Source organism: Eriocheir sinensis, chromosome 55, assembly GCF_024679095.1.
Source record: "Eriocheir sinensis breed Jianghai 21 chromosome 55, ASM2467909v1, whole genome shotgun sequence".
In the NCBI taxonomy this organism is placed as follows: Eukaryota; Metazoa; Arthropoda; class Malacostraca; order Decapoda; family Varunidae; genus Eriocheir; species Eriocheir sinensis.
Genome location: NC_066563.1, coordinates 8,685,966 through 8,711,415, shown reverse-complemented (window position 1 = coordinate 8,711,415; position 25,450 = coordinate 8,685,966). Strand labels below are relative to the sequence as shown.

Below are 25,450 nucleotides of genomic sequence, written 5' to 3'. Positions count from 1 at the left end.
TCACAAAACTCATAGGAAAGTCTCGTCAAATGTGTGTTCTTAGGTTCCTGGTAGTACACAAAAAGGGTCAAACTACCACCATACCAGGGTCATTGAACTACCCCTGGAAATGCCTACAAAACTTCGAGGAAAGTCTTGTCGAGTGTGTGTGTGCTTGGACGCAAAAATGTTCAGAATATGACCCCTTATATCAACGTTGTATCTGTCTGTCTGTCTGTCTGTCACCTACTTTTGCCTCGATGACATCAGGTAGTTAATTAGTTCAACCTTACCTGTCCGAGCACGATTCAGCCAATAATGTTTACTCAGCAATTCTGGAGGTATTTTCAACTCCACACACACACACACACACACACACACACACACACACACACACACACAAGGTCATTGCACCATCATATAACGAGGAAGGAATGTCAAGTTCGTTGCAACGCAAGAAGACAAAGGAAGAAAGAAAGAAAGAAAGAAGGAAAGTAATGCTGAATCGATGGGAGGACAAAGAGTAGGAAAGTGAAGCCGGTGAAGGAGAGAGAGAGAGAGAGAGAGAGAGAGAGAGAGAGAGAGAGAGAGAGAGAGAGAGAGATAACGAAGGTAAAAAAGGATAATAGGTACAAAAAGAAAGACATGGGAAGAAATATAGATAAAAAGATAAAGAAGATAATTAGAATGAAAAAAATAGAAGGAAAGAAATAGGAAAAAAAAGATAAAGATAAGCACAAAAATCAAAAACAAAAAACAGATAAAAACAGAGAAATACAGAACGATAGACAGAAAATAGAAAGAAGGAAAGAAAGAGAGCGAGTTGGAAGGGAAAGGAAGAGAGGAAGAAAGGAAGGATGGAAGGAAGGGAGAATGAAGGGACCTAGGGAGGGAGGGAGGGAGGGAAAGGACAGGGAGCAAAGAAAGTCATTGACCTTATGCGTGAGCTCGGGTGTGTCGGCAGCCTATTACCTGAGCCGCGGTGGGACAGGTGAGGGTCGCAGCCAGGTAACGCGATAATAACTCACAGGGCAAAATAAACCGTTCTAGGAAATACTGCGTGTGTGTGTGTGTGTGTGTGTGTGTGTGTGTGTGTGTGTGTGTGTGTGTGTGTGTGTGTGTTTCGTTGGGTTGTATTGCGTCTTTGGTGTTGATTTTATTACTAGTATTACGTTGTGTTTCAGTGTTTCGTTTCGTCGTGTTTTATTTTATTTTTTTATTTATTTTTACCGGTGAGGCGGAAGAAGCGTGTTTGGTGTTTTAAGTCGGTATATATATATTTTTTTACGGTGTTTAAACCCATTAGTAGCTTTGCATATATAACACGCGGGTAAGGCTTCTCTCTCTCTCTCTCTCTCTCTCTCTCTCTCTCTCTCTCTCTCTCTCTCTCTCTCTCTCTCTCTCTCTCTCTCTCTCCCTACACGTGGCATATCTCTCGCACCAAAAAACAAACAAACAAACAAAAAATACGAGGCAACTTAATTCGTACATAAAAACTGAAGCACAAAACACATTACAAAGACACGGGAACGAACACACACACACACACACACACACACACACACACACACACACACACACACACACACACACACGTCGACAAGGAAGTGAGTCCATAAACCTCCCTTCGTGTCCCCTCCTTTCCTCCTTCCCTCTTAACTCTTTTCTTCCTCCCTTTCCTCCCCTCTCCTTCCTTATCCCCTTTCCTTCTTCTCCCTAATGCTCCTCCTTCGCCATTTCCTCATATTCCCCTCTTCCTTTCTTCCTCTTTATTCTATCTCCATTCTCCTTCATTTTTTTTTCTATTCTCATTCCTTCATTCTCATTCCCCTTTTCCTCTCTCCCTTCCTTCACCTTTAAAATGCTTTCCTAATCACCGTTTCTCCTATTCCTCTTTCATTTCCTTCTTTTCTATTACTCTCTTCGTTTACACCATTTCCCCTTCTTACTTTCTTCCTCTTTTCCCATTTCCTCATTCCTCCCACTTCCCTCCATCCTTGTTCTTCCACGAATTCTCTCCCATCACCATTTTCCTCTCTCCCTCCCACCACTCTCCCTCTCTCTCCCTTTCTTTTTTCTCTCCCCGGTTGTCCTTACCCCCCCTCACACTCTCTCCCTTTCATCTCCCTCCCCTTCCTCACTCATTTCCCCTCCCTCACTCCACCCTCTCTCCTCTGCCTTCACAAACACAAAAACACACTAGTCTATGTTTACCCGCGCTGCCAGGACACTTCCCTCGCAAGGACACATCAGAGCAACCTTCGTAGTCGTCTTGAGGTGCTCCGATAACTCTCCGTCCGTTGGGTTGGCGGCGCGGCGAAGGGAACCGAGCGAACGAAACATTATGGAACGGACGATAGATTATACAAGCGAGCAGTGCCTAATGCGTCACCTGGTCCGCGGAGAGACCTTGAAAACCAGACGAGGGTGCCACTGGGTGAATGACCTGAGAGTGCCAGTGCCTCCGAACGCTCCGAGCTGGCACTGACTTCGGCTTGGCGGGGCGACGCGACTGGGCTGATCGAGAAACACACACACTCACATGAAAACTGGACTGTTCGGGCTTATTTAACCACCTGAGGGCTTGACAGGGGAGTGGTTAAGGTAGATTAGAGGTGCCTGAAGCCTTGTATACCTGTGTCGTGAAGGTGGATGGTACAGGTGAGCGGGGGAGCGGCGGGGAAGGGAAGGGCGGAGTGGGAGCGTGTCACCTCCCTCACGTGACGCGGGAGACTAAGGCAGCCCCCTCACCCTGACCGTGGCCTGCTGACACGCATTATAACGACATCGCTAAGGGAAGGTTCAGGATCGCGTACTCTCTCTCTCTCTCTCTCTCTCTGTAGATCTTGATTTTCTCGCTTATTTCTTCCTGTATTTCCCTTTTTCTGTTCCTTATTTTTCGTGTTATCGCATTTTCTCTCTCTCTCTCTCTCTCTCTCTCTCTCTCTCTCTCTCTCTCTCTCTCTCTCTCTCTCTCTCTCTCTCTCTCTCTCTCTCTCTCTGTTTATCTTTTACTTTTACTTATTTTTTCTTGTTTATTTCTCCCTCACTTCCTTCTTTGTATTTATCTTTATCGCTGTTCCTTTTATTTGTCTTCTTTTTTCTTCTTTTTCGTGTTATCGCATTTTTTCTCTCTCTTTGTTCATCTTTTCCTTCTTTTTTCATGTTTATTTCTCCCTCACTTCCTTCTTTGTATTTATCTTTATCGCTGTTCCTTTTTTCTTCTTCTTTTTCATGTTATCGCTTTCTTTCCTCCTCCCTTTTCCTCCTCCCGCCTTATCAGTGTCGGCCTCGTCAGCGTTCCGTGCTTGAGTGGCAGAGCGGCTATCGTGCTGTAACCTCGGCCGCCCTTCGATTCCCTTGCCTCACCTCCCCCTTGTCCCCCCTTCCTTTCCTTCGTTATATTTGCTCCTCTCTTCTTCAATGGCTACTTCACTCTACTTTTCTCTTTCACATTCTCCTTTTCTCTTTACTTATCACCCCTTCACTTTTTTTTCTTCTCCTTTCCTTTCCCTTCCCTTCACTTGCTCCTCCCTTCCTTTCTCTTTCTTCCACTTCGTATGGTTCATCTCCCTTTCCTTATCTTCCCTTCACTTTCTCCTTTTCCCTTCCCTCCCTTCGCTTAACTTCCCTGCTCCCTTTCCCTTCCCTACCCTTCCTTTCCTCCTTCCTCCCTTTCTCTTCCCTTCCTTACATAAACCAAATGGACCAAACCAGAAAATATAAAAAAGTAAAAAAAGATTCAGACGCAAGAACAAAGGGATAAGATAGGAAGAAGGGAGTGGAGGGGGAGAGAGGGAGAGAGAGGGAAAGAAAGAGAGAGGAAGGAAGGAAAAAAAGTGTTGGAGGGAGGTAGAGAGAGAAGGGACAAAGAAGCGAAGGTCACATAACACCTGTAGACTTCCCTTAACTAAAATGGACAGGTGAGAGAGAGAGAGAGAGAGAGAGAGAGAGAGAGAGAGAGATCCCCCCCTCCCCTTCCTTCCCCCTTTTGACCTTCGCATTGAAAGGACGAAGAAAATGCAAAGTAAAAGAAAGAAAGAGAGAAAAATATATATATTGATGTATTATGTTTACGTATTTAGTGGTGTGTGTGTGTGTGTGTGTGTGTGAAGGAATTTGACAGCTGTGGTAGTAGTAGTAGTAGTAGTAGTAGTAGTAGTAGTAGTAGTAGTGGTAACAACAACAACAACAACAATTATACCGATACGGATCAGCGCAGAAGGGAGGACATTGACCTTTAACGAACACACACACACACACACACACACACACACACACACACACACACACACACACACACACACACACACACGCACGCACACACACACACGCACATATACAAGGTCATTAATCATTCAGTAAGTAATGAAAAAAAAAAAAAGACCACCGGCACTGAGGGAATTACTTAGCTGTAGAGGAATGTGGCCCACCTAACCCCTTCCTCCTCCCCTCCTCCTCCTCCTCCTCCCCTTCCTCCCGGCACAGGTGAGAGGTCCAAACACCTGCCCTTTCGTGAACAGCTGTGCGAGGCGTGAGCAAGTTCGGGGTAAGAGTGATCTAAGCCACTTAATTATCTACCAATGTTTATGAAGATCAAGTGGTTCTAATCGCAAGGAAGTTTGTTGAGGTAGAATAAAAAATAAAAAAACGAAATTAACAATAACAAGAACAACAACAACAATAAGAAAATCAGTGTCTTTGGTTTAAGGGTTCAACTCGCCTAAAATGAATGAAGTTAAACCTGGATGTTGTATTTTAAACCTTCTGAGAAATTAAACCTTTGATTTCTTTCTTTTCTTTCTCTCTTTTCCATCTTCTTTGCTTTTTACTCCTCCTTTTTCACTTATTTCCTCTTTATTCACCTCTTCTTTCTCCTCTTCATTCATCTAAACCTTCCCCTCCTCCTTCATTTCCACCTTCTTTATCTTCTTTTCCATTTCCTCTATTTTTTTTCCTCCTTTACTTTTCAACCTCTTTCTCCACCTCTTCCTTCATCTTATCTTTCTCCTCCTCCAACTCCATCACTTCCATTTCACCTTGTCCTCCACTTCCATCTCCTTTAACCTCCTCCACCTCCACTTCCACTTTTTTCTCCATCTTCCTCACCTCCACTTTCCTCTTCACCTCCACCCACACTAAGCCAACACACGTAAGAGGTGTTTCCCCATCCCACTTAAGCCTTAATTGATCTCACTCTCACTGGTAAAGGTTTCAGACAGGTGGTGGGGGCGCTTTATGGAGTGGCGGGGTAGGTAGGCAGGTAAGCGGGTAACTCCCACACACCTCACCTGTCCTGTCCCCTCCTAAGAGCAGGTGGGCATGTATCTGATTAGCATATGATGATTCCTTGACAATGGTAATGATCGATAAGGTGTCTGTGTCAGTGCTTTCACATGAATAAGATAAAATACGAGAGGGTTAACAGACGGCGTAATAGAAGAGGTTGTGAGAGAGATACGTAGGCAGATAGAGAGATAGATGGATGGATGGAAGAGGAGAAGGTGAAATGGAAGAAGTGGTGATTGAGTTGCTGTAGTAGTAGAAAGAAGAGGAAAAAGAAGAAGGAAGAGACGGAAAAAGAATCAAGAAATAAAGGTAGATAGAAAGAAAGAAAGAAAAAAGGGAAAGGAAGAAAGAAGTTCCACATTACATAAACGATGCAGACCAAACCAAAAGAAAAACAAGAAAAAAAATAGAAAAAAAACAAAGACGCAGGAACAAAGGCACAAGCAAGGAGAGGAGGGAAAGGGAGGTTGAGCACGAAGAGGAAAAACAAGCTAATATTTTACAGAGCGAATCCAAACCTCAATAAAATTACAGGGAGGAGGAAAGTGTTGATAAAAAAAGATAGCTGTTACGTGGCGCAGGTGAGCTAGTGAAGGACCCTGAATGTAGTACAAATATACGTATCGTGTGTGTATTTATTCATTTGGTTTGACATTAACAAGACGATGACAGATAGGAGGAAAAAGGAGATAAAAAATATGTTAGGTAACGTAGCGGAGGTGAAAACACTGTCTGAAAATGCAACTTGTTATGATGATTTTGTTTTCTGTTGATTTATATAAAAGGAAACAGTAAAAAATAGAATACATAATAGAGGAAACTTGAGAAATATATGTCAAGTGAGGTAGCTTAAGGCACAGAGTGTAAAGGAATTTGTTATCATTTCATTCGACATTTTTTTTAGTCAAGGAAACATTGAAAAGAAAGAAAATTAAAGACAAGTAAAAAACATATATATAAGACAAGAGGGTATAGAGTTTAAAGCAATTTGTCCTCATTTCACTCTACATTTTTTTTAGAAGCAAGGAAACGTTGAAAAGAAAGAAAATTAAAGACAAGTAAAAAACATATATATAAGACAAGAGGGCGTAGAGTTTAAAGCAATTTGTCCTCATTTCACTCTACATTTTTTTTAGAAGCAAGGAAACATTGAAAAGAAAGAAAATTAAAGACAAGTAAAAAACATATATATAAGACAAGAGGGTATAGAGTTTAAAGCAATTTGTCCTCATTTCACTCTACATTTTTTTTAGAGGCAAGGACACATTTGAAAGAAAATAAACACGAAAGGAAAGTAAAAGAAAAAAGAGGAAAAGAGGAGAAAAAAAAGAAACAAGTAAAAAGAAAAATAATAGAGGATGAAAAGAGAAAAAAAACGAAGGAAAAGTAAAAAGAAAAAAAATAACTAAAGAGGAGCAGAAAAAACTAAAGGTAAAAAGAAAGAAGACAAAGAAGACAACAAGAGGGCATAGTGTTCTAAAATTGTCTTTCCCTTTGGCATTCACCTCACTGTACTTCATTCACTTTTGCTGTCGTTGTTGTCTTTCATGGAGGCAAGGACACATCGGAGCTTAGCTAAGACAAGAGGGCACGGGGTATGGTGTCAAATATTTCCACTTAACTTTTATTTTTAGTTCACTTATTGCTGTCTTTTTTTTTCATAGAAGTTAACATCAAAAGAAAAGATAATGAAAATACACATCGAGCTCACCTAAAACAAGAGGGAACAGAGTATAGTGTCAAATATTTCCACTTAACTTTTATTTTTAGTTCACTTATTGCTTTTTTTTTTCATAGAAGTTAACATCAAAAGAAAAGTTAATGGAAATACACATCGAGCTCACCTAAAACAAGAGGGCACGGGGTATAGCCAAATATTTTCACCTATGTTTTCTTTTTAGTTCACTCATTGCTGTCTTTTTTTTCATAAAAGTTAACATTAAAAGAAAAGTTAATGGAAATAGACATGGAGATCACCTAGAACAAGAGGCCACGGGGTATAGCCAAATATTTTCACATATGTTTTCTTTTTAGTTCACTCATTGATGCTGCTGTTGTGTTTCTCTGTGCAGGTAAAACTCGACGAAAGTTATTTAATACCCACACACTGAGCTCACCTACCACAAAAGGGCATTGAGTACTCGTAGAATTCCATATATTTTCACCTAACATTTCTTTATAGTTCACTCAATGTCGTTTTTTTATCCACGCGTCAACAAACACTAAGAGTCCCGTCAATTCAGACACACTGGGAGCTCAGTCAAGGCAAGAGGTCACGGGGTCTAGCGCAATTCGTCTTCCTTTTTCTTCCTCGCTCAGTCACTCTTTATAAGGTAAGCGAAGTGCGTGTTGAGCGAAGCGCCGCGACTTTCGTTCTTCAGCCCAAGGACACGAGGCCGGGTCATTAGCCAGCACGGAGATTAGAAGCGAAGACTACCTGACTTGGCACTGCAGGCCGCTTTCTACTCCGTGACCCCTCCACCAAGGCCCTGGCACCCCCCTCTCTCTGCCCCCTTCCTAACTGGCACTCCCTCCTTCCCAGCACCCTTATATACGCCCAACGACGCCACTGCCCCCCCCTGACCCTTCCCTCTCATCTAATACAGTTCCTTCCCCTCTCCATCTCTACCCCGTTTCCCTTCTTCCCCACCACCCGTAAGCCCCCCTGTCCCATCTCTTTCATCTTTACCCTCCTTCCTTCACCCTCTTCCGCCCCACCGCCAACACCTCACCCCTTTCTCATTGCCATCTCATCCCTGTCCCTCTCCATCCCCCTTCTCTAACTGGCATCCCTTTCCTTCCCCACCTTCCCCTACCCCAATACACCTCCTCACTACCTCTACTCAACTACACCTGCCTCCTCTCTCCACCTCTCCACCTCACCTCGCCCCCTTCTCTCTCCTCTCTAGAACATTCCCTCTCTCTCTCCCTCTCTCTCCACCCCATCCCTCTCCCTACTACTCCTCCTTTCTCCCCTCTCCACCTTCTTAGCTCGTCCACCTTTCCACCTAGCGACCATCACCCACCCACCCTTCCACCCCTCACCTCCTCCTCTCTCTCCCTCCTTACCTCCACCCCCCTCCACCGCCACCACCACCACCATCACCACAGCAACAGCCAGACCTCATGACACACGTAATAATAACTACAACGCAAAAAATGGACCTTCCTCCACCTCGTGTACGTTAAAATTACCACACACACACACACACACACACACACACAACGTCGGAGCTTTTGACTTTTTTTTTTTTTTGGGGGGGGGTGGGGGGAGCTATCTGTCAACGCCACCACCACCGTACGTATCTTTAGACGCTCATAAACAAAGGTTCACTGAACGTACCTGACCTTACCTAATCTTGTTTTCCTATCACACCACCGCGGCAGTGACCAACCACGCGCCGAGAGGGTACGAGCGAAAGAATAAATATTACCCTCCGTGTGTGTGTGTGTGTGTGTGTGTGTGTGTGTTCGGACGCTTGCTAGTTCTTGTTTGTTATTGATTTTGTTGTTCTTGTTCTTGTTATTCTAGTTGTTGTTGTAGTGAGGTGTTTGTGTGTGTGTGTGTGTGTGTGTGTGTGTGTGTGTGTGTGTGTGTGTGTGTGTGTGTGGAGGGGGGGGGGAGGGGGGGGGAGTGAGTGAGTGAGTGTGTGTGTGCGTCATTTCTCGTACATTCTAATTCAAAGCACACCGTTCACCTTCTTCACTGTGGCAAAGCGAATCAACGTAATAAAGTTCTTGAACGTAAATTAACCGTTTGAGTCGATGCCAAACTCGTTCATTCTGTCTCGCGGCTCCGTAAGACACGCGTGATTCTCTTATCCTCTCCCCCTTGATCCCCCTTCTTCCACCCTGATCCTCCTGCTTCCACCCTCACGCCACTCCGAACTCGTTTCTCTCCCTCCTCGTGATCGTTCTCTCCTTCCACTTCCGCCTTCCCTTCAAACCGTTCCACCCGGCGTCATATTCTTAAACATTTCCAAGCACACATTTGACAAAGCTTTCGGAGGTGTTTCCAGCATTTCCAGGTGTAGTTTTATGACCCGTGTGGTAGTTTGACCCTTATTCTGTACTATGAACCCAAGAAACCACCCATTAGAACCCGATTGATCTCATTTTTGGCCTTTGGAAATAAATGTGTGAGGTGAGAGAGGCTGCAAATACCGACCGTGGCTTCTGCTTTTTTCTTTCTTTTCTTTTTTCTTTCTTTTCTTTTTTCTTTCTTGCTTCGATTTAAATTCTTTTCCTCCTCCACCACCAAATTTTTCTCGCTTGTTCTATTTCCATTTTTCTTTTTTCTTCTAGTTCTTTCTGGTTCTTTCTGGCCCATCCTTGGCTGCTATAAATACTCGTCCTAATGCGGCTTGTGTTAAAGTTTTAGTGTCAAAGATTATTATTATTATTATCTTTATTATTAGCATTTCCGTGTCTGTTTGTTTTCTTTCTTGGCTTCCTCGTTCGCTTCGTGTTTCTTATATTTTGTCTTTCTTCTTGTTTATTATCGTCTTCTGCGTCCATTCAAGTGTATCTCATTTTTAAACTCCATTATTATTTATTTATTCAGTTTTCTCATTATTCTTTTTCTTCATCATCTATTTCTTCATATTCATTCTGTCTTCTGCGTCCATTCAAGTGTATCTCATTTTTATACTCCATTATTCTCTATTTATTCAGTTTTCCTATGATTCTTTTTCTTCATCATCTATTTCTTCACTTTATTTTTGTCTTCTGTGTCCATTCAGGTATTCCTCATTCTTAAACTCTATTGTCAAGAACGGGTATTACTTATTTATTCTTTTTTTTATTTTCCTTTTTTCCTTCATCATCTATTTCTTCACATTCTTTCCTCTTTTCGTGTCTATCCTTAACTTTAATATAATTCGTCCTCATATTATTTCCCCGTCTGTAAGTCTTATTGTTATTTATGATAATGACTGTTTTTTTTTATTTCTTTCCTTGTTTTCTCTTAATGTCGGTTGTTTAATTTGTTTTTGTTTTCTTTTGATATTATTTGCTCTTCCTTGTTTATTTTTCAGTTTTGATTTCCTTCCAGCTTTCCTCGTTTTAGAATCCAATCGTCACACATGGCTACAAGTTCACTCCTTTCTGTTTTATTTCCCTTATATTTCCTCCTTCACATCGGTTTCTTCATCTACGTTCACTTTTCAGGTCTAACTCCATCCCAGCTTTCCTCGTTTTAGAATCCCATTGTCAAACATCACGAGTTCACTCCTCTGTTTTCTTTCCCTTATACTTCCTCTTTAATATCGGTTCCTTCATCTACGTTCACTTTTCACTTCTAAATCCATCGCAGCTTTTCACGTTTTAGAATCCCATTGTCAAACATCATTACAAGTTCACTCCTCTCTCCGTTTTCTTTCCCTTATACTTCCTCCTACACGCCGGTTCCTTCATTTGCGTTCACTTTTCACTTCTAAATCCATCCCAGCGTTCCTCGTTTTAGAATCCTATTGTCAAACATCATTACAAGTTCACTCCTCTCTCCGTTTTCTTTCCCTTATACTTCCTCCTACACGCCGGTTCCTTCATTTGCGTTCACTTTTCACTTCTAAATCCATCCCAGCGTTCCTCGTTTTAGAATCCCATTGTCAAACATCGAGTTCACTCCTCTCTATGTTTTCTTTCCCTTATATTTCCTCCTACACGCCGGTTCCTTCATCTATTTTCCCCGTGCCGTCCAGCGTCAACACTTTCGTTTCTGTCAGCTTCCTCCCAATTAGTGTTTACTCGCCTTCATTCATCTCAATTTTTCCCTCTTCTAGCAGCCTCTCGACCTTGGCTGTGCTTCCTCCTTCCCTTCCCTTCCTCAATCGTTTTCTCTCATTCTCCTCTCTCACCCTCTCCTCCTCCTCCTCGTTTTCTCTCACTCCTCTTGCTCCACCCTGCACCTCTTCCTTCCCTCCTCCTCCTCGTTCTCTCTCACTTCTCTTGCTCATTTCAGTTCCCTATTGCTCCACCATCCTCCTCCTGCTCTTGCTTATTTCACCTCCATCTTGCCCCACCTTCCTCCTCCTTCACCCCGCCTCCACTTCGTACTCTTTCACTCTTGGCCCTTCTCCCTCATTATCTTCGTCCTCCCTCACTCTTCTCCTCCTTGCACTCTCGCTAAGCCTCTGCCTGCCTGCCTGCACGCCTACGTCCACTCGCTTGCCAAGGAATGTCTTCTGAATAATTGTTTACGCAAGAGATTGCAAGTTCAAGTACGAGCGGAAAACACGCCCCGTTGGCAACACTGAATGACCTGACCTCGACCCTCGCCCGACCCTACTTAACAGCTCCACTTTAAAGGGATCGGAACCTGACTCGTGGGTGCGTGACGTGATCCCAATGCATGTGACCTTACACTAGATGCCTCCTGACCCGCTTTGACCCCGGGGACTTGATAAGAGTGATTGGCTGGCTCGGGAAACGCCTGGGAGTTCGAGTTGAGTGGTTATGACACACGCGAATAAGATCTGGTTTGAGAAATGGGTGGAAAAGGAGTGTTATTCTTAGTGGGGTATTGTTATTACTGTTATTCTTAGTGTTAGTGTTAGTGGAGGGATTCATTTAGCCTAGAAACGTCTGGGAAATCAAATCTAGCAATTATGATACACGCAAGTTCAAGTTTAAGAATGAACGTAAAAGAGGTGCCATTCTCAGTAGGGCGTCATTCTTAATCTGTTATTCTTGTTATACTTGATTAATTAGCTAGTGTTAGTGATTGATTTAGTCTGGGAACATCTGGGAAGTCAAGTTGAACGGTTATGACACACGAAAGTAAGATCAGGTTTTAAGAAATGTAAGTAAAAGTGTTAAAAACGGTTGGTATTCTTAGTTTTTCGTCTTGATAATGGAGTGAAAGAGTGAGAGGTTTACTACACACCTTTATGCTACAAGAGAGTCAGATGAGTGTTTAGGAAATGTCTGTAAGCTGTGGTGTCATTCTAAGTACCCTGATTAATGGTGCAGGGATTAGGCTTGGTCTGGGAACGCGGAAAACCTCGCCAAGCAGTTCTAAGACACGAGAGAGCAAGATGAGGTTTTAAGAAGTGTCCTTAAGACGTGGCGCCATTCATAGGCATTCGAGTCTAGTCTGGGTGTGTTCCAAGTAGTGATTCTTAAAGGTGTCTCTGGCTTGTGCTCTTGGTTTTAGTGTTTGTGATGGAGAAGGAGAAGGTGGAGGAGGAGGAGGAGGAGGAGAAGGGGTGAGGAAGGAAGTGCTGGAAAGGAGCAGAAAAGAAGAAGTGTAAGGAGAAGGAGAAGTGATAAAAGAAGTGTTAGAAGGAGGAGACGTGCTAGGAAAGAAGAAGAGAAGAAGAATGGTCAAGTATCTGTTTTCTGAGTAGTGTTTCTATAAGGTGTTCGTGGGTTGTGTTCATAGTTTCAATGTTTGTGTTTGAAGGGTTGAGGACCAGAAGAAGAAGGAAAAGGAAAAGGTGTAAGAAAGGAAGAGTGAGAAAAAGACATGTTGCCGCTGCTGTTACCAAGTGGAAAGATAGAAGAAAAAGAGATGAGGAGAAGAAGAAGGAGGAGGAGGAAGAGGAGAGGGAAATTATGCAGGAAAGAAAGATAATTACAGACGTGTATCACTAAATGTTATCTGGTCCTCTACTTAACCCACCCAACAATGAGAGAGAGAGAGAGAGAGAGAGAGAGAGAGAGAGAGAGAGAGAATGATAAAAATACATACAAAAGGGGAAAAGCAAACAAAAACACAAAAATAGATGAAAAAAAAGAAAATTTGAATAAGAAACAAAAATAATAATTGAATATCCGAAAAAGGAAAATAGGAACAATCAAAACAGTAACACACACACACACACACACACACACACACACACACACACACACACACACACACACACACACACACACACACACAGAAGTACTTACGCATCAAAACCTCGGAGTGATAAAAAACGCCGAGGCAACAAGCATCTTCACTTTCACTGCGTCTTGCTACTCTCCTTCTCTCTCTCCCTCTCCTTCCCTCTCTCTCTCGCTCCCTCCTCTTCCTCGTGGCGTGACCTTCCCTCGCCTTTCCTTGTTGGGCAATACGAGATCAAGTTGTGGTAACGCTCCTCGTCTTCCTTCTCTCTTTTTCTTTCTTTGGTATTTCACGATAAAATGATTCTCGACGTCCTTTAATCAGCTCAAGGTTTTTCGAGTCACGTGGAGAGTAGTCTGTCTGTCTGTCTCTATATCTACCTGTTCGCTGATTGACAGGTGGTGCGGTTGTGGGTGTTTTCTTTGTTATGTAAGTTCACACACACATACACACACACTTCCTCTCTTTGATTCACAGGTACACGGGAAGCTAATCAAAATCCACAGGTAGGTTTGTTTGTTTCCACCTGTATGTGCGTGTGTGTGTTTGTTGTCGTCTCCGTACTCCTTGCATAATACACTCCAAGATACGGTCCAACGCCCACCACTTTGTATTCTCAGTTCACAGGGCACAAGACACGGAATTAATTATAAAGTACAGGTAAGCGACACGTAATTCTCTTGTATTACCTGCGTTATCAGAGCTGTCTTGGATTTCGTGTTTACTGTCAAGCACACACGAAGTTTACTCAGTTTACTCTTCCTCGGTTTATGTTCCCTCGTTTATACAGTTCAAAGAGAGGAGAACACCAAGCTCATTACAAGGTTCAGGTAAGGTACAGGTAATCAACTTGTATACCTGTGAAATGAAAGTTGTCTTGGTTTTCGTGTTCACAGTCTTCACGGTTTAAGTTCCCTCGTTTTCACAGTTCACAGTCAAAAGTTTACAGGAAATAGAACAACGAACTAATTAAAAAGGTGCAGGTAACTCGCTTCACCTGTAATGAGCGTTGTCCTGATTTCCGTGTTTAAGTCAAGCACAAACACAGTCTTCGATCTACGTTCACTTGTTTGCACACTCAATAAAGCACTTCACCTCCTCCTCCTCAACTCACGAAGAAGCAACACACATCTTAGCGCTCAAAACTCGCACCTCAGTTTCACCTCGCTCCACACACGCCTGCTGGGGAACCTGGCGTGTCCACTTCTGTCACTCCACACACATACGAGGCACTAAGTCAGCGTGTCAATGTTTATCTCAGGGTCTTGTGGGTCTTGGGGCGGCGCGTGGGGCAGCAGCATGCATGAGAGTGGCCAGGCGAGGTGGTGGCAGGCGAGGGTGTGTGTTCGTGTGCTGCTGTGTGTGTGTGATCGCTAATTACTGAAACTGTGAACATCGCTCCGCTGGCAGGGCTGAGAGGTGCCAGACGCCGCTTAGTACGGCTCGGCGGGCGCTAGGAAGTAAGGACAGTGATAGCCGTGAATGCCTCGGCGTCTAATAATGTTGAGACGTGACTGGGCCATGAGCGACGCGGCGGTGTAATAGATTAAGGATGTTTTTGCAAGGTGGTTTTTCAGGGTTTTTGTGTTGCGGGAGTGCGAGAGTTCATTCACCCCGCAGCGCCCACGGATCCAGCAACACTATCGATCAGAGACTTGTGTTGCATGCCTGTCATTGCCCTCCCGCGTGGGTTCCTCGAGGGTCCGGTGGGAGTCCTTGCTTGGTATTGTCAGATGACCCCACCCCTCACATCAACTATTTCCAAAGTCCAAAAAGGAGGTTAATCGAGTTCTAATGAGTGTTCTTTTAGGTTCACGGTACAGAAGAAGGCTCAGACTACCACCAGGGTCATAAACGTACCCTTGGAAATGCCCTACACTCCCACGAAAGACTAGTAATTAACGTGTTCTTGGGCGCAGAAATGTTTAAAAATATGGCCCCTTGTCCTTACCCCAATAACAAAAGACGGCTTAACCTTCCCCTACCCCCCATCCCTTCCCCTTTTGACAGGTAACCCCGTCAGGACAAACCACCTCCCAGGACAAGTTTATAAATACGAATCAATGAGGGTGTAAAAAATAATTCCTCTCTCTGCCTCTCCTTTTTTCTCCCCTCTCCGTTCATCTACCCTGTCCACCCCATCGCCCGGCCTCCGCGTCAGGTTATTCCGTCGACACTCACTAGGAATATACATAACAATTGTCGTGAGCGGAGCCGCCCTCCCTGATGGCACCCCGCGGGCTGCCAGAGACCTACTGTGGCACTAACTCACCTCCCTCACCCGTAACCCGACTAATTAACCCCTGACACCTGAACCTCGTGTTACTCAGGTGAATGTGGGTGGTGAAGGCGAGGTTAGAGAGGGCGGCGTGAAGTGCGTAAGGCCTGGGTGTTAAATTAGGCGCCTCACAGCAGCCTGGCACCCTCACCTTGGCCTTGGGAGCCTCGTCAGGGGTGCCAGGGTTCACTGATGCAATATCTCGCGGGGGCCGGCGGGAGCACGTCCACCCTGGCCTCCCGCAATAGTCGCAACAGCAGCAGGAGTGGGAAAAAGTGTTAAAAATATAAATGCGAGGATGATGATGATAACTACAGAGAGAGAGAGAGAGAGAGAGAGAGAGAGAGAGAGAGAGAGAGGAGGAGGGAGGGGGGTAGAGAAACGCAAACAACAAAATAAAACAAAATAATTATGGAAAAAAGACCAAATAGAGAAGTAGATGATGGTGAAGAACAAGAACAAGAACACAACGAACAAGAAGATAATGATGAGAGAGAGAGAGAGAGAGAGAGAGAGAGAGAGAGAGAGAGAGAGAGAGAGAGAGAGAGAGAGAGAGAGAGAGAGAGGTTGGAATAATTTAGGAAAGAGGTTTGTTTACTTAACCGAACACTTAGAAAGAAAACGAGATAAACAATAACGGAGACGATAAACAATAGAAAAAAGTAAAAAAAAAAAAAGAAAAAACTGGGGAGACCATGATAAAAAAAAAGGAAAAAAAATTACAAGAAAACAAACAAACAAACAAACAAACCTAAGAGACCGAGAGCTTCATTAAACACCAAAAGCGCATCTCGAGGGGAAACTTTAATATTGTCAAGGTCAGTTCGTTTCCGGGTGGCCTTGACCGTGACCCCGTGACCCCCGGCAGGATGTGGGTCACCTACTGTCCTGGGCGGCTCGGTGACGCTCTGCCTCTGACCTCTGCGTGACCTTGCTTCCAGGGCGAGGACAGGATTCAGTGAAGGCCACGGCAAACCTGTTCCGCCCGTCGCTTCCCTCCCTCCCCCCTTCGCTTCCCTTCCTCCCTCCCTCCCTTCATTCCTTCGTATGTCCGTCCCTCCCCTCGCTTCCCCTTCTCCCTCTCTTTCTCTCTTCCTCCCTTCGTTTGTATTCTTTCCTCCTTTCCTTCCCTTCCTCCCTCCCCTCAGTTCCCTCCCTCCCTTCTGTTCCTCTCCTCGCTTCCCCTTCTCTCTCTCTCTCTCTCTCTCTCTCTCTCTCTCTCTCTCTCTCTCTCCCTTCAGTTACATATTTTCCTCCTTTCCTCCCTTCCTTCCTTCCTTTGTTTCTCCTCTTTGTTCCTTGCATCTCTTCCTTCCCTCGCTTCCCTCCCTCCTTCCCTTCCCTTTCCACTTCAACATCCTCTCCCACCTGTTTCCTTTCCCTCCCTGTCCACCTGACCCACCTCCTCCCTTCCTCCGTCCATCCCTTCCTCCTCCTCCTAGCGTCTAATAGAGAGGGACAAACTAACTTTCCCTGTCGCTCTTCTACGCCGCAGTCCTCCATCTTTTTTAGGGCATAAGAGGCAACGCACATAATGGAGAAGAGATTACAGCGCTATGCAACACGCCCCCGCCTTCTTGCATCGTCACAGAGGAGAAGAGGAGGAGGAGGAGAAGAATGATGCTTGATCTTCCTCTTTTCTTTATTCCTTTTCCTGTTTTTCTCTTCCTTTCCTTTCCCTTCTGTTCTTTCACCTTTTCTCCCTTCGTTCTTTCTTCCTTCCTTCCTTCTTTTCTTTTAATACCAACAAGAATAAGAACAAGAGAAAACAAGAATAATCGAAGAGAAGGAGAGAAAGAATAAGAAAATCAACAGAAGCAAAGGAAGGAAGAAAACGACGAGGAGAGAGAGAGAAGAAAAACAAACAGCAAAGGAAGAGGCGGAGGAGGAGAAGGAAGAAGGAGGAGGAAGTAGGATAGAAAAAATCATAATAATAAAAGCAGGGAGGAGGAGGAGGGTGGAGGAGAGGAAGGATCGAAGGGGGTATACAAGGAGGAGGGGAAGAGTCTTAGGGGGGTTCGAAGGGGGGACTAAGACAAGCTGGAGCGCCAGGAAGTTGCGTCACCAGCCCCGGACAAACGTAAACAGCGCAACCGATCTCCTGCAGCCACTTATTCTCGCCAAGCCACAGGAACACGACCAATCCTGCCACGTGGAAGGATGGAGAAGGAGGAGAAGTAGGAGGAAGAGGATATAGAAGAAGGGGGTAAGGAAGGGAAGGGGAAGAGGGTTGAGGAGGGAGTGGGAAGGAGTTGATGAAGGGAATGTGAGGAAGGAAGTGATGGGAAGGGAGTGGGAAGGGGTTGGTGAAGGGAACGGGAGTGAGAGGAAGGGAGTGAGGTTAAGGATGGGTAAGGGTGGTAGGTAAAAGAGGGGTTAAGAGGGGCGTGAAGGGAGATTAAGGAAAGGGAGGAGGAGGAAGAGGAGGAAAGGGATTATGAAGGAGGAGGAGGAGTAAAGAAAAAAGAAGAAAAAAAATCGTCTCTGCTGCAATAGAAAATGAGGTATAGATCAGGAAGAAAATGACAGGGGCAAGGGATACAGGAGGAAGAAGAGGAAGAAGAAAGAGGAGTAAAGGAAGGAAGAGGAAGGAAGAGGAAAAGACACCAGAGGAAGCCCGAAGTCCTAACCAGCAAAATCAAAGCAGGACAATGGAAAGCAAGAGGAAGAAGAGGAGGGTAAAGAGGAAGAGGCAAGTTATATGATGCCCGAAGTCCTAACCAGCAAAATCAAAGCAGGACAATGGAAAGCAAGAGGAAGAAGAGGAGGGTAAAGAGGAAGAGGCAAGTTATATGATGCCCGAAGTCCTAGCCAGCAAGGTCGGGGCAGGAATTCGGCGCAGGGCATCTTCTTTCCACTCATGAAGTCACACCCTCCATCGTACACACTCTGCAACTCAAGACTCCGGAAACTCGAAACTCCAACAACGACTACGACGCACACACACTTCACTCCCCTCGCAAGACACCTCAATGGCACTCTCCTCTCGGGTTACAGGAAGGACTTTACCGAGTGTTGCCCTTCCTTATGCGGTCCGTGAGTCCCCAAACTACTACTGCAGGGGCGGGAGACAGCGACAGATGCACTTACTTCACCGCTCCAGTTCTGATCCCAACGCGCGAGTGATTTGACTGAGCGGCGCCGAGCGAAGACACGACGCTCCTTCCACTCTCACTTCCCGCAGTCAACTGAATGACAGCCAAGGTCAGGTGGGGTCAGGGGCGGCGGGGGAGGAGGGGAGAGGGGGGGATAGTGGGCAGCGGAGGAGGAGGAGAGGGGAGGATGAGAGGGACGGAGATGCAAGAATGAAGTGGACAGGAGGATGAAAAGGAGGGAGGAAGAAGGTGATAGGAGGAGAATGAAAAGGAGGAAGAGGGCAAGAATGAAAAGAACAGGAGAATGAAAAGGAGAGGAGGAAAAGGAGGACGAAGATGCAGGAATGAAAGTGACAGAAGGAGAATGAAAAGGAGGGGAGGAAAAGGAGGACGAAGATGCAGGAATGAAAGTGACAGAAGGAGAATGAAAAGGAGGAGGTGAGAGAGGGACGGGAAAGGAAGAGAATGAAAAGAAGTGACCAGAAAGGAGAGAAGGGAAGAAGGGCATCGTCAGCAAACAAAACACTGCACTTGTATGGAATGACGCACCTGTATATCACGTCTTGAGCTACGCAGAGGATGGGACAAGAAAATAAATGAGAAAAACAAGAAACATACACGACAGAGAAACAAAGAAGAGGAAACGAGAGGGGAAAACTAAAAGAAAAACGAGAGTAAAAGAAAACGGGAGGGAAAGAGAACAGAAGAAGAAAGGGGAAAGGAGAGGAGGAAAACCATCGGAGAAAGGAGACATGAAGGAAGGAGAAGGAGGAGGAAGAGGAGGAGGAGGAGGAGGAGGAGGAGGGCGTCTCACCTACCCTGGACACACCTGGAAAGGGTTAGCTTCTGTAGGAGGCAAATGTGGCTCCTCCCTGACCCCTTATCGCCTCATCCCGGGCCTTTCTTTCTAAATTTAAGGCTGTTCTGTACTCCTTGCGTCGTTATCTTGTTGTTGTTTTGCTGTACTGTTTTCTACCTCTGATTTCATAACTAACTTTCTCCTGGTCATTTTTTTTTAAATCTATGGCTGGTTTTTTTTTTTTACTCCTTTCCATCTTTGTTTTCTTATCTTGTTATTGTTTTCTTGTAGTAGTTTTGCTGTATTTTTTTCTACCTCTGATTTCGTGACTAACTCCTTTTTCAGATCTTACTTTCTCCTGGTCATTTCTTTCTAATCTATGGCTGTTTTTTTGTGTGTTTTTTTACTCCTTTCCATATTTGTTTTCTTATCTTGTTATTGTTTTCTTGAAGTTTACCTTTTTATCAACCTCAAACTCGTATCCCAAAGCCGAGTTACTTCATCCTGTTTCTCTTCTTTTTCCTCTTTCTTTCTTTTCTTTTCTGGTACAGTTTCAATCAGTGGAATTATTACTTTTTTCCTATTATTTATTTTTCTTCAGTTATAGTTTGGCTTATACTTTACTTCATCGTGGTTCTCTTCTTCCTTTTCATCTTTTTTTTTCTGGAACAGTTTCAATCAGTGGAATTATTTATTTATTTTTTACTATTATTCATCTGTTTTCTTCAGTTATAGTTTAGCTTATCAATACATTTTTTTCTTCGACGGTTTCTTATTTATTTGTCAGCAAGTCTCTTTTTATCTCCTTTCCGCCTCCGTCCGAACCGTTTATCAGAACCAAACAAATCGGGCCATTCAGTGAGGTGGCGAGGAGAGGTCACACCATGCCCCCTCCCCCCCCTCCCCCCTCCACACCACCACGATACATACGCCCTCCCACCTGACCCTTTGAAGCCGGGTCAGGTCAGGCAGGTCAAGGGTCGCACTATTTGGAGTATTGACTTAAATATGGCCCAGTTTGACCTGACCTTCCAGCGGCGGCCAAGGTCAAGGGGTTGCAGGTGAGCGTTCTAGCGGGTTGTGATGCTTGGGTTTGCATTTCCTATATAGCGTTGATGTGGCCAGCTGGGGGCTCTCAGTGACTTGTGATGGTTGGTTTAGATAGTGTGATTGTTTTGTTTGTTTTGGGTCAGTTAAAATCATCTCACTCCTTTCTCTCATCTCTGTTCCTCCTTTCTCTTCGGCTCATCTTCCTCTCCCTCCTATTCGTCCCTCCTATATATGTGTTTGTTTTGTTTGTTTTTGGTCAGTTAAAATCATCTCACTCCTTTCTCTCATCTCTGTTCCTCCTTTCTCTTCGCCTAATCTTCCCTTACCTCCGTTCTCCCTCCTATTCGTCCCTCCTCTCCCTCTTCTCCTTCGCCTTGTTCCTCTTCCTCCTCCCTTTTCAATTTTACTTTTCTTTCCTTCTTTTTATTTATTTCTCATCTTCTCCCTCCTCTCTCTTTCTCCTCCTCTCTCTCTCTTCTCCTCTTCCTCTCCCTCATCTCTTCTTCTCTGCCTCTCATTTTTACTTTTCTTTCGGGTTACTGATGTTCCTGCCACTACTACGACTACTACTACTACTACTACTATTACAAGCATCGTTATTAACCCCATAATCTCTCTCATTACCTTCCGCATCAATATTGTGTGTGATAAAGTCGTTCCTCTCGCCGTTGACAGAAGAGGAGGCTGACGCGGAACACGACCAAGAAACACAACAAATATAGAAAATAAAAGTTGACCAGCGGACCTCAAGGTGACGGACAGGTAAGGGCTAATGACCTGAGGGACGGGGTGACCCAAAGAGAGGTCAGAAGGGAAAGCCCGTGACCTGACACCACGAGAGGTCAACCGATACTATTTTCGTCTCTCCAGAAGAAGGATCTAGAGACGGATGATGATAAATAATAGTAATAATAATAATAATAATAATAATAATAATAATAATAATAATAACAACAACAACAAGTAGAAGAAGAAGAAGAAGAAAAAGAGGATTAAATAAGACGAAGAATAAGAAGAAGAACAAAAAGAAAAAAAGAAAAGGAAAAGAAGGAGGAGAAGAAGAAGAAAAAAAAAATAAAGAAGCAGAAACACAAAAATGAAAGGAAAATAAGAAGAAAAGGAGAAAGAAGAACAGGAATAAGAAAAAAAGAGAAGAATAAGAAGGAGGAGGAAGAAGAATGAAAGCAACAAACAGTAACTACAAATGAACACACAAAGATTATCAGGCGTAGTATAAAGAAGCGTTGATAGGAAGCCGCTGTTTACACGCGTCTATCAGGTGTTCGATAACCAATCAACCCAGGTGTGTACTCGGCCTCTTCCTCCCCAAACAAAACTCCCTTCCTATATTAATCATTAACGTAGACTGAGTTGCTTCCTGTACCGTATAAGAATAGATAGACGGAGAAACAGATAGATAGATAGATAGATTGATTGATAGATAGATAGATAGATAGCAAATATGAGAAAAAAAAACAAATGAGAGGAAAAGTGGAAGGTGGGGAAAAGGTTTGAAAAGAAGTGAAAAGGAGGAGGAAGAGGAAAAGAAGAGGATGATGATGAAGAGGAACGAGAAAAAGAACAAGAAAAGGAACAAGAAGAAAGAAAGGATAGAAAGGAGACAAAAGAGAAAGAAAGAGTAGAGGAAAGTGAAGGGAGGAGGTAGGAGAAGAGAAGAGGGAAATGAAAGAAGAAGAAGGAGGAGAAAGAGGAAAAGGAGTACAGGGAAGAAGGAAAAGAGGAAGGAACAGAGTAGAGTGAAATGGAGGGAGACGAAGGAGGAAAAGAGGTAGAGGGAAGGAGAGAAGGGGAGAGGGGAAGGGACAGACAGACAGAGGCGAGAGGGAAGGGGGGAATGGGTCTAGATACAAAGGGAAAGTACACATTGTTCCTCTTCACCTCAGTTTCTCCTCTTCAAGGTCTGGGGTTGCTGACTGATAAGGCGATAGCGGCGATAAAGCCTTTAGCAGCACCCTTATCGCCTTCAATATTGACCAAGACGCCGCCTACCCAAAGAGAGAGAGAGAGAGAGAGAGAGAGAGAGAGAGGGGGGGGGGGGGAGGCTGGTGAATAAAATAACACAAGGAAAAGAATTAAAGAGGAAAACTAAAAGGAGGAAACGTAAATATCTGAAGAGAGAGAGAGAGAGAGAGAGAGAGAGAGAGAGAGAGAGAGAGAGAGAGAGAGAGAGAGAGAGAGGATAAGACCAGTGTGTGCAGGATCTTGTGTGTGTGTGTGTACATCCTGCATTGTCCCCCTCCACTCATTGTTTACTTATTATTATTTTTTTTTACCTGACAGCGCGAAAAATATACATCCAAGGCAAGGACGAAGGATGAGAAGGAAGGAGGCTTTTCGTAGGACCCAAAATATCCTTGACGTAGGGAAGGAGGATTAGATGAGGTATGGAAGGACAGGTAAAGGTGGGAAGGGTGTGAAGGAAAGGGAGAGAGGGAGAGATAAACACAAACAGGTGGATAGGAAACGAAAGAGAGGGAGGAAGATGAAGAAGAGGGAGAGGGAGAGAAAAGCAAATAGGTGAAGAAACGAAAGAGAGGGTGGATGAAAATGAGGGAATATGAGGAAGATGAAGAGGGAGAGGGAGAGAAAAGCAAATAGGTGAAGAAACGAAAGAGAGGGTGGATGAAAATGAGGGAATATGAGGAAGATGAAGAAGAGGGAGAGGGAGAGAAAGAAAAGCAAATAGGTGAAGAAACGAAAGAGAGATAGGATGACATGGAAAAGATAGATTTAAGTGAAGGAAAGAGAGAAAGAAAGAGAAACAAATAAGTGGATAGGACACGAAAGAGAGGTAGCATAAAAAGGAGGAGTGAAAGAAAGTGAGAGAGGGGTAGAGGGAGTGAAAGAGGGGGAGAGGAAATGAAAGAGGGGGAGAGGAAATGAAAGAGGGGGAGATGAAGTGAAAGAGTGAGAGGGAGTGAAAGAGGGGGAGAGGAAGACAAACAAGTGAATAGGAAATGATAGCAAGGATGATAATGAAGGGATGAGGAGGAGTGAAGAAAAGGGAAGAAGGAGAGACACAAACAAGTGGATAGGAGATAAAAGGTACAACACACAGGTAAGATCATAACAAGGGAATTATATGAGGGAAACAAACGAGGAAAAAACAAGTCCCCCCTCCCCCCCCCCCACACACACAAAAAAAAAAACACAACATGACGCAACCAACTCCCTCAGAAATCCGATTTATGGCACGACGGCATGACGAAACCAGCCTCAGAACCTCCGCCGAACGCCTCCAGGAACGACATTTTTCCCTCGGAGGTTGTGAGGCGGCAGCTTCAAGATCAAGGTCACGGTCTGCCAACGTCCTCTCCCTCCCTCCCGCCCTTCACCCTTCACTCTCCCTTCCGCGCTCCTCCTGCTCTTCCACTCCCTATCTGGACACGTCTGCAGCAACTCCTCGTTTCTCTACCCATGCACACGTAACGCGGACTCTCGTGGATATGGTACGAAGTGGAGTGGGAAAGAAAAAACATCTGATTACTGTCGTTGGGTTGCTGTTGGGACTGACTCAGCAACCTTCACAGCGCGGCCAGACGAACGATCGCCGCTTGTTGCATTGCTGGCTGGCATCTTCGCGCGAATTCAGCAGTACATTATCGGGGGTACTCGAAGGGGAGATTAAAGTATTCTGAACTATCATGACGCTGAAGCACTAGTTAAGCCTCCCGGTGTGTCTATGTAGCGGCTAAGAACTATACGAAATACACAACCAAGGCGAGAGGGATAAGAAGGAAGTGTTTTCGTGTGTTTTCGTAGGAACACAAAACATCCTTGACGGAGGGAAGGAGTGTTAGATGAGCCGAAGAAGGACAGGTAAAGGTATAGGAAAGGGAGACAGAAAGAGAGAGAGGGAGAGACTGAGGAGCAAACAGGTGGAATAGGAAACGAAGTCGAGGAGGTTGCTGAAAGTCGAAGCCAGGCTTTGCAACGTGCCCGTGAAAACCTGCGACTTGGCTTCATCTCCCGTTGGCCTTGACACGAGCCAGCAAGTCTACGCTACCCTATCAAGAGGTCATCCAACTTATAATCCCCGAAAACGACCAAGGAAGGGAAGGGAAGGGGTCATATTTACAGCTTCTAGCCACGTCATCATTCGGGCAATAAGCAAGACGATCAAGCTCCCCATAAGCTCATAGGATCAACGAAAGTGAGATTTGTAGAGTGACTTCAAACAAAGGAATGAAGACGTGGGATTAATAATAAGAGTAAGAGGAGTAGGAGGAGGAGGGAAGACGAGTAGAAGTGGTGGTCTTCCGTGGTTACATGATACGTTTTTGTAAGAGAGAGAGAGAGAGAGAGAGAGAGAGAGAGAGGAGGAAGTGTAGGCTGGTGCGTTTAAACAGCCACGTCATACCCTCTGCTCTTACGCCATTCTTACTGAGCCTCAACTATTGCGCTGTTCGTATACGCTTTACTCTCTTCTCTTGCTGTTCCTTGTTTTATTCTGTTCTTTCGTCTCTCCCTTCCCTCCTATGTTATTCCGAATAGATCCGCTTATAAATACCAGGAGTAAATAAACAAAAAACGATGTCGGGTAATTACTCTCGCGCCATCTCGTCCTCCCCCCAAACCGGAAAACCCAAATTGCTTGTGATGAAATGGAGACACGCGCAAAAAAGTACGGAAAAAATGCAAGGAATTCCCACACTGAGAGAGCAAACGTCGCCACTCACTGCATGAATAATTAAGGAAGTCACTCATTCATTTTCATTTTCATTCATTCAGTCAGTCAGTCATATACATACATACGTACACACATATGCATACACAAACACACATATGCACACATTCTTTATAATAATACTGGACAGACACGAGAGAGAGAGAGAGAGAGAGAGAGAGAGAGAGAGAGAGAGAGAGAGAGAGAGAGAGAGAGGAGGCAGTAGTGAAACGAGTGCGAGTACTTCTGAACGACGAGTGAAGAGTGCTCGCTATGATTTCTTGTCCCTCTCTTCGCCTCGTCTCCTTAAAGTCGCCCCCAATTCTTCGCCCTTACATCAGTGCCCTTCCCGCCCTCCTCCTCGGCCTTATGCGCCTTTACACTACGCCTTGAGTTGAGTGTTGGCGAAGGAAACATTAAGTCGACGGTTGGGGGGACAATG

The 25,450-nt window shown here is 44.6% G+C and overlaps 1 protein-coding gene across 4 annotated transcripts in view; it reads right to left on the bottom strand.

The window, feature by feature from the left end:
- The window catches only part of LOC126984024 (transcriptional activator GLI3-like), an 87,290-nt gene that overhangs the window by 18,543 nt on the left and 43,297 nt on the right, over positions 1-25,450 (bottom strand). For 2 of the 4 annotated variants that reach the window (XM_050837364.1, XM_050837368.1), the window contains exon 1: positions 13,165-15,702. The exons of 1 other annotated variant lie outside the window; for it this stretch is intronic. The gene's annotated coding sequence lies outside the window, so the exon portion shown is untranslated. Of the gene's footprint in view, positions 1-2,614; positions 2,919-13,164; positions 15,703-25,450 lie in introns of those variants that run through there. One more of the 4 variants, XM_050837366.1, reaches the window with a different exon arrangement.